The following is a 9,928-nucleotide window of genomic DNA, read 5'->3' as shown; positions in this document are numbered from 1 at the left end:
AGAAAAATCAACGGGAAGCCGACGTAAGACGCACAGGGCTGTACAAGGTGTATTGCTTGGCTAGTTTCAACCGATATTTCCGGACTTACTCTCAATGATTTTTCAAACGAGTGAGTCCTTTCATTTGTGCGACACGATAGGCAGGCTCTCCCGAAAAATGGAGAGGATTTGGAGAAGAATCTCTATATAATTAAAAAAATAAGGAGGAAAAATATTCTGGCGATGCTGAGGCGGAGGGATCATGAGGATTAGACCTTTATGTATGTAGCACACCTAAGGGTCACAGGGGTCAAAATTTTTAACTCATCAAAATGTCATAAGGGCCGTAGGGGTTAAATATTTTATAACCTTCGATCTCGCATTCAAAAGTATTAATGATTCAGAAAATTCTCATAAGGGTCATAAGGGTCAAACCTTGAGAAAACCTAGAACCCTCAATCCACTTCTCATAAAATACTTTATTCCTCCCTCCAAGATTCATTTGGATGTCCGCCAGAAAATTCTCTCCCAAAAAACAAATTTCAAAACTTATAAAAATCTCGTAAGGGCTATAAGGGCCAAACATTTTATTACGTTCGATCTCGCCCTCACAAGTATTAATGACTCAGAAAATTTTCATAAGGATCAAATATTTTATAACGATTAATCTCGCTCTCAAAAATATTAATCACTCAGAAAATTCTCACAAGGGTGGTAAGGGTCAACCTCAGGGAAGCCCGGAACCCTCAAACTACCGTCCTCATAAAATACATTATCCCCTCCTCCAAAAATTCATTTTGTCATCCATCAAAAAAATTATCTCCCAAAAAATTTCAAACTTATAAAAATTCTATAAGGGTCATAAGGGCCAAACATTTTACAACGATCGTTGTCGCGCTCAAAAGTATTAATGACTCAGAAAATTTTCATGAGGGTGAAACATTTTCCAACGATCAATCTCGATATAAAAAATATTAATAATCCAGAAAAATCTAATAAGGGTCGTAAGGGTCAAACCTCAAGAAACCTTGGAACCCTCAAATCCCTCATGAAATACATGATCCTTCCCTCCAAAATTCATTTTGTCATCCATCAAAAAATTTTCTCATCATAAAAATTTCACAAGGGTCATAAGGGTCAAAAATTTTATAGCAATCGATTTCGCCCCAAAAGTCCTAACAACTCATAAAATTTTAAATACTGTCAACTGGGGTCAGTCTGACCCCCAACCCCTCCCTCCACCCCCAAAATACCTAAAACCATTGCTGATAAACTAGATTACCCCTCCCTCCAAAATTAATTTTTCGATCCATCAGAAAATTTGCTCCGCCGAAAACTCTTAGTCAAATTAGCGAAAGTGGAATCAATGACGAGTACGAGTGCTATTTTCTTACATCCGCTCCCGATATCCACACCTTCCACTCCCCCAATCCCCACGGAAACAATGAGACATGTCACAATTCCCCTCCCCCCACCCTCACCGCCCCTCCCCCTCGCCCAGCCAAAAATTACAATTACGTAAACAATTAACTCCTCAATCAGTTGAATGAGTGCTGATGATTTTCCCTACCCGAATTGAATAATAATTTCGCTCCCCCAAAAATAGAAACGCCTAATGGATATCGGAAGTGAGTGGTGGGATCTATATTGGAATCGCACTAATTCCGATGATTTAAGTATGAGGATTCGATCGCAAAGTGGTATTTAACTCGATATAAAGTCGTGGAGAGTATTCCATGTCAGAAATTTGAGGAAACGAGAGAGGTCGCTATGTGGGGGTGGAGGTGAATAACTGCCGGTGAGGAGCGCGGCGGGGGAGGGGGGGGGTGGAGGTAGAGGAGAATGACGAACTAAGACATGAATGAAGTCTTGCGACAGCGGCACACCACGAGAAACTATGAATGAATCCTGGCCCGTGTCGCCGAAAATGGGTGGAGGCGATGGAATTCGGCAAGCGGGTCAGAATATTAGATTGGAAGGGGATGGGATAAAAATGTCAGATTGGATTGATTCTGATCGGGAATGAGTCGGTTGTGGGGCAGCCCTTAAGCGTCGGAAGGGTCGTGAGGGTTAGGAATGTCGTACAAGTGATAAAAAGTGAGGTTTCAAGGCCATGTGAGGGACTTGTGAGGGTCCTATTGTAGGCTTTACTCCGAAAATTTGGATAAGGGTTGCAAGGGCCGTAAGGGCTGAACGTCAAGGGCCCGTCCGACTCATTTCGACGAGCACGGTGGAATACTAGATTAGACGGGAAGGGAATAAAAATGTTTGCTAAGAAAATGAAAAAAATGTTCGCTTTGATTGACTCTGAGGCAGACCTTAAGCGCCGTAAGGGTCATAAGGGTCAGGAGGTTCATACAAGTGATAAAAGGTGAGTTTTTAAGGGCATACGTGGGATTTGTTAGGGTGTTATTGTAGGTTTTATTCCAAAAATTGTGTAAGGGTCACAACGGCCGTAAGGGTCATAAGGGCTGAACGTCAAGAGACCCTCCAACTCATTTCGGCAAGCAGGTCAGAATATCAAATTAGAAGGGAAGGAGATAAAAATGTTCGCTTTGATTGATTCTACTCGGGAATGTGTCGGTTTTGAGGCAGCCCTTAAGCGTCGTAAAGGTCATGAGGGTCACGAAGCTTATACAAGTGATGAAAGGTGAGCTTTCAAGGGCATACATGGGATTTGTTAGGGTGTTATTGTAGGTTTTATTCCAAAAATTGTGTAAGGGTCACAAGGGCCGTAAGGGTCATAAGGGCCGAACATCAAGAGACCCTCCAACTCATTTCAGCCAATGGGTCACAATATTAAATGAGAAGGAGATAGAATAAAAATGTTCGTTTGGATTGATTCTAATCAGGAATGAGTTGGTTACGAGCGACATAACCTCTGAGATTATTGACGAAGTAAGTGTGATTCTGTTGGACGGGTAATGGGGTAATTGGTCTCGTGAACGATGCAGAATTGTTAGAAACAATGAAAATCTCATTCATGCGCGGTGATTTCGCGGAATTGTTGTAAAATTGTATGCAGATAAATATATCGATTAGGGGACATTAACGTGAGGCGTAATTCTCAGGTGCTAATTGCTGGGAATTAGATAATATCTACATCACGGCATTATATTATTTTTCAATTACAAACGATGGATGATTCATCGTTTCTATCATGTTGGTTAATTTCCATCAAGTAAATCCCTTTACCTCCATCAAATATTCTCACGTGGAACATGCAGTTTTTCCGCAGAGAATTTTTTCTCAGCCTATTTAATCATTCAGCGCTAGTCGCTACATCTCACCGTCTTTAGCAACCATTTACATACGAACTAACTTCAACTTTAAAAATTATCCTTGCTCTTTCCGTTTTGTCTGTTTACGTGAAAAAAGTCGCCTGCGACCGACAGCCGTACTTTATCTTGCGTTCAATAAATAAATACTCCATCAAAAATAAAACAGCGCGCGGTAAGAGCATCAGTCTGGGGAATCTGAAGATTGTGAGATCGATCCCGCCTGCATCATGCACTAGTATTTTCTTAAATTGTCATTCAATTAATGATGATCATGAGGTTCCCTCCAAAAATTAATTCAGTAGCGAAGTGGTAAAACGATTTAAGTCGATTCATCTCCCAGTTGAGTTTTTGAGGAATATTTCCGAATCTAAGGGAGATAGCAACATTTTCGTCACTATATTTGTTGTAGTTCTCAATCGGCTCTACAAAAAACGTTATAACAACAATTTTGCTATCTCCCTTAGAATCTGAGATATTCATTGAAAACTGGCCAATAAACTTCAAATCGAGTGACTCCTGTTTCGATATTACCGGAAGGGAGGAAGCGACGATGTTTGTCGATTAATTGAAAACATCGATTTTTCGTGCCCAAACTTCGGTGTTTTTCATTCGATGTTTTCAACGACCGACTGATCGATTTTCGATTTTTTTTTCCAAACATCGATGTTTCTGACGAAGCTAAAAAAAATTTTCATTTGTTTGTCGAATAATAATGTTGATTGATTGAGAAAAAACAAAATAATAATTTATCCGCAATCAGAAGTAATTATTTTCTACAATATGTATGTTATAAATAATAATCGAACAAGTCCAGTCATTTATTGTTTTTTTAAATTTAAATTTCCAATGTTTTTCCTAATTTAATTTTTCAACAATTATTGCACCTAACTCCAGTCACGGAAAATATTTAATATATTTTTTTCAATTAATCAAAAACCTTGTTTGGTGATTCAAAATTTAACTCTCCAGCAGTACTTATCATTAAAATATATATAAAATATATATAAAAAATATAGAAAATAGAAAATAAAATATATATTAAAATAAAATACATAAAAAAATATTTTTTTCAATAAAAACGAGAAGAAAAAAAATTATTAAAAAAAAATTGTTTTTTTTCTGTGTAATGAGAGAAACATCGATTTTCTAAATAATCGATATTGTTTAAAAAATCGCCCATCCTTACCTGAAGGTATTTTATTTCATTTAAATTTCAAAGAATCTAAATAATCTCATCAGTTCTCTCATCCCATCCTGACACTAATTCCATCCTTCACTCATCAATACGTGCCACGTGCGCCGAATTGATGCCCCCCCCCCCTCTCAATTTCTCAAAATTCAATCCCGTGAAATGTGAATGAATGAAAAAGATGTGAAGAACTGATATTCGCATAGGCGTGAAACAAGAATAATTCTCCATTACTCGAGGACTCAATAATTCATCGCTTCATTATAGATCAAGTGGCGTAGAGAGGGCGGATAAGACGCGGGGGGTGACATCGCAGCGGGGGGGGAGGAGGGGGGCGCAGGGGTATACAGAGGTGAGGGAAAAGAGAGGTTATAATCGAGGCAACGAAGACGGTGAATCGTTTCACGAACTATCCAAGGAGTTATTAGCAATTAGCAAAGATATCCAAGAGGAGAATATGACGGCGACAGTGGTTTACGCTTCTCTCTGTGCCATGTTCAACAAAATTAGAAGCGGATTTCTATTTGCAACTCCACATTCAGTGATGCGTTCTTAACTGTTATTAATTGAATTATAATAAATTTGTATTGGGGCAGAATTGAGCCATTCTCCTTTGGCGACAGAGCCCTTACGGATTTCCAAGTGTCTTTTGCAGTGGTAGAGAATACACTAGATTCAATCAGTTTCAATCATCAAATTTGTCAATTAAATTGCGGGAGATACACTTTGCGTAGAATTATTATTTTTAAACATTCGTTGTTTCTAATAAATAATTGAAATTGTTTATATTTTCGGAAACTTAATTTTTTTTAGGCATGAAATCGATTTTTGGTGAAGTTCTGAATGTGAACAAATGATTTTTATGGTGGGAAATTGATTATTTATAAATTATTTATGAAAAATGCTCGTAATTTTGAACAATTGAAATTTTTTAATAATTTCATCAGTTTTCCTCCAAAAGTAAACTTTTTATTTATTTTTCAGAGTTTTAAAATGTTTTCTAACGGTTCAATATTGAGATTCAAATTCGGACCTGCAAAGTTTAAATAATAAAATCATTGTAAAATGTCCGGGAATTTAGGGTCGAATGGAGCTCAAATGAAAGCCTGATGTTGTTTGTCTTGCATGTAGTATAGTTATTTTTGCTAATAAATTAGCAATCCGCTTCCGAATGGTTATTTTGCACATCATTTCCTTCTATCATGAATAATTCATTGTTTATTTCATTTGATTAAATTGAATAAGATTTCTTTTCAACTAATTTTGTCAGATTTTCAACTTAGTTGAATGTTATCATCATTATTATTCTTATTATCCCTTTTTTCTATACAACCGATTGTCTTTTTTACTGTTTTATCTCTCCCCTCAGCCCTTCGATAAAATGTTAATAGAAAAATTTTATTTATGCATACTTGAATGAATTTGAAACATCACATTTGAAGAAACCATCAGAAAGCTCACTTTCAGGGAAATTCATGATAAATTCGCAATTTTCAACAATCATCATAAAAATCAAATCAACCAATATAGCTATCGTAATCATCTTTTAACTTCAACTTAATGGCATTGAAACAAACATTTAAAGCTATAATTGAATTCATTGGAAGCATGATATTCAAAGATATCCCCGGAATTCTAATTTTCAAAAAATACGAAATTTTTGCAAATTTTCAAATAAATCAACATAACGATTATTGCTATCGCCTTTATCTTCGAACTCGGTCAAAAGGACATCCAAACAAATTGTTTTAACCATCATTCCATCAATTCAGAATATTTTTTTAAGTTATCGTCAGACCACCGATTTTCGAAGAAATTAAAAAAAAAATTATCGATGAATTAAATTTTAATTAATGGCGATTGATGGGGCTCAACAATACCTACATTTTAAAAAAAGATTCAATTCCATCCACACATACGGACGAGGTCTAAAAAGTGCATTTTCGGATTTTAAGGATCATACTAGGTCGATATAACTCAAAAAATCCGAAACCTGAATGTGAACGATTATAAAGTTTCCATTCGGAAGCCAAAGTACTGAGATATCCCCAATATTTCTAAAGAAAAGTATTCCTATTCTTGAAAAAAGTTGAAAGAAAAGATTTGGCTCAACTATCGGCTTCTGCCCCTGTTGACCCTCAGCATTCATCGCATGCTGACCCAAAGGTCAACTATCTCCGCATCGACTTCCTAAATTAACCAACTTATCGACTTCCTAAGGCGACAAAAACGTCAAATAATTCAGAAATGATATGTCTCACAGGATGCCCTCCGTCAAATATTCTGAAAGCTCTATTAAAACATCACTTCACCATTACCCGAATATAACTGCCACAGAACTGTCTATCAAATATCAAATCATAATGAAACACTTGAGCAGCCGATAATCCTTTTAATAAAAGCGCATAGCTGAGACGTTTCCAAAAATTCTCTCACCTATCTCCCGAATCACCAAAGACAGCACATCAGACCATATCCCAGGAAGATACTTCCTGCCCGCCCCCCTGCCGCTCTCCGCTTGCGGATCCTCGCAAAACCAAATTTATCGTCGAAGCTTGGCCAAGACGATGGGTTAAAGGAGCCGGGCATGCACATAGAGCCCACTGGTTAGTACCATCTCTCGAAAGGCCAGGACGTAGTTGGCATCGTTAGTGGATATATGGTCCTCGCCTCTAGGTTGTACCGAAGTGCGAGTGATGTTAGGAAGGGTTGCCCAGCAAAAGGAGGAATGGAAGAGAAAGGGAGGGTACAGGGGGATTTCTACATACTTAGAACATTCCCACTCTACCACCTCAATTCTACCCTCCTGATGTCCGAAATACACGCGTAGATGTGTATTCACATGCATGTGTTAGATGCGCCTCCACCCCCGGAGTAGCTGGTGGCACGCAAAAGGGAATGGGTTGTATGTTAAGGGTGGGTGGCCAGAGGGGGTGAGGGTGGTGTATTGACTAGCCGGCTGGTCCCAACCAAGGGTTGCGGCTAAGACGAGAAGGAGGATGAGTGAGACAGAATGCAAGAAGGTGGAGATGGTCTTCGCTGTTGAAGGAGGATGGGTGGATTTTGAAGCAGTAGCACCAGGACGACTTGAGAGAGGGAATGCCAGAGGGGTGGAGGGAGGGTGGGTGTGTGTGTGCGGGGGTGAGTAGCTTTCCCAACTCTAAGGGAAACGAAGGTGGTGTCCGGGACAGGCAAGACGAAGGGACGAAGTGGGTGAAACTAGAAGGAAGGATGAGAGCCAAGGCCTTGGACTACCTAAGACTGATATGGATTGTAGATTATTCTGGACCTCGGGGGGTGCGGCCTGGCCAAGGGTTAGTATCTCGAGAAACCCTTGCTTACTCGCCTCTTCCTCTCCTCGTCTCTCTTCATCTAGAACTACTTCAGTACATGCACGTATATAGAATGCTTTCAAGGTATACCCATCCTACTTCTCTTTACTCGCTTTTACCTCATCCTCATCCGTGTCCTGTCTTTGCCACCCTCACTCGGACCATTCGCGAGACTACCTCTTCCTTCAAGCATCTCATGCTCACCAAACCACCCGCCACCTTTCTCCCCCCCGCCTTCACCACCATCTACCGAAGCTCCTTTCTTCCCTGTCTTCTCGTCGTCTGTGGTACTGGATCTCTCTCTGTCTCTGTCTTGTTCTATCTTTTGGGTTTCCTACGCTTACGGGCATCGTGTATAGACCGATGCCTTGGCCACCACTGGAACTTGGCTCAACCCCACTGGGGCTTTCGTTCTCTTCCTTTCCGGATCCAAAATCCAAATGGGGCGAATGGAGGAGGTGGAAAAGGAGGGTGGGAATGGCTCTGACGCGCGGTTTAGGCTCGCGAAACTCATCCAACCTGCTCATCCTCACTGTACCACCCCATTCTATCCAAATCTCGATTTGAGAGATTCAGGGAGACTATACACCGCATGCCTTCTGATAATCCGACGTTGTACGAATTTCGCGTTTCGATGCAATCTCAGAAGCATCCATCCCTCAGGATGGGTGGCCACACTACGACTGAGGAATTTATCGCCGGACCACCCTAGGAACAACTGCACAATAATTGAAATTCTGAGATGTATCGCAATAAGAAGGAATACTTTATTCGCAATTGAAGGAATGAAGATGGGTCGAATGAGTTTAGGAGTTGCTGAGTCGGAATGGGAATTGAGCATTGGAAAGTTGGGGAAATTTCCGATTTGGTTTACTGTAGAGATCATTTTTGGTGATCAGACAGCAAATAGGGCAACTCCAAATCAACTCCGATTTCCAAGACACGCTTTCCAAAAAGAGATCCAACTTTGGAAACTCCTTTCCAACCCAATGATCTGCATATCCGGACTCACATGGATCCATTACATCCTGACGTAATATGCCTACACGTGAATATTCCATCCAAAATAATTACCCAGGACATGCCCACAACCTCACGATTGCCTGTCATTTTCCACAATAATTTTTTCCGGGTACGCTTGACCGACTTGCCAGTGTTCTTGTTCCTCATTTTTTCTCAACCTGAGAAAACCCACCTTGGAAGGTGTCCATATATATCGGTGCCGCGAGAAGTAACGATGCGTTGAATAACGAGCGCTAATGAGTGGGTTTGTCGCGCGTTTGTTATTAGCTACAATCTAGGCCATACTATGACAAAAGTTCTCAAACAATTAAGTTCAACATATTTTCCAACCCATTTTCCATTTCTCGTTTTCTTAAATTATTCAAACTACCATGTAACATTCCCTCCCACCTCATCCACACAATACACAGGTGCCTTCAGAATCCGTTATGGAACGGCAAGGCTGAAAGGATTGAAGGAGGAGTAGAATTTCCTTCTGCTAGGCACTCAGCAAAAGTCCCAGGCCAATCTTTCACATTCTACGCATATCTCAACACCTTTGTAGAAGGATGAAAACCCACAGGGGAGATGCTTGTCGATGAGAAGCAACAAGCTGTTTATGGCTTACCTTCACCCTCGCCGGCAAATCCCCCAGCCATTTTTTTCGCATTCCCTCATATGTTGAGGGCCACCAGGGAGATACCACAGTTGATAGACCAATTCCCTTCATCGATGTTCATCCATTCACTCTCAAATGTATCATCCCTCCAACGATGAAATCCTGAAAGCCCGAGTCACAAATCAGCAATAGCTGACTCCTCCACCAGACAGTCTACCACTAGCCCTAAAAACAGAGCCTCTCCAACACTTTCAATGAAGTATAACTCGGTAAAACAAAAAGTTGATAAAATTTATTTAGATGCAGACTGAAGTGACAGCTTCACAGAATGGCATCTTACAGATAGGGGGAGAGCTAGGGGGGAGGGGGATCTGGGTGGTATCCGGGACGTGTGCCGGGCAGAAGGAGACTCGGAGAAAGGTGGCTAGGGGCCAAGAGGATGCGGGAAGTGGTAAGACGTAGATACATAAGAGGGGCAAAAGAGGAAGGAGGTAGGTGGCAAGCGGCGAGTAAAGGGGGTGCTCTA

This window comes from Diachasma alloeum, unplaced genomic scaffold (genome assembly GCF_001412515.2).
Source record: "Diachasma alloeum isolate Michigan unplaced genomic scaffold, Dall2.0 Dall_scaffold_00307, whole genome shotgun sequence".
Taxonomy (NCBI): Eukaryota; Metazoa; Arthropoda; class Insecta; order Hymenoptera; family Braconidae; genus Diachasma; species Diachasma alloeum.
Note: the sequence above shows the minus strand (reverse complement) of the source record.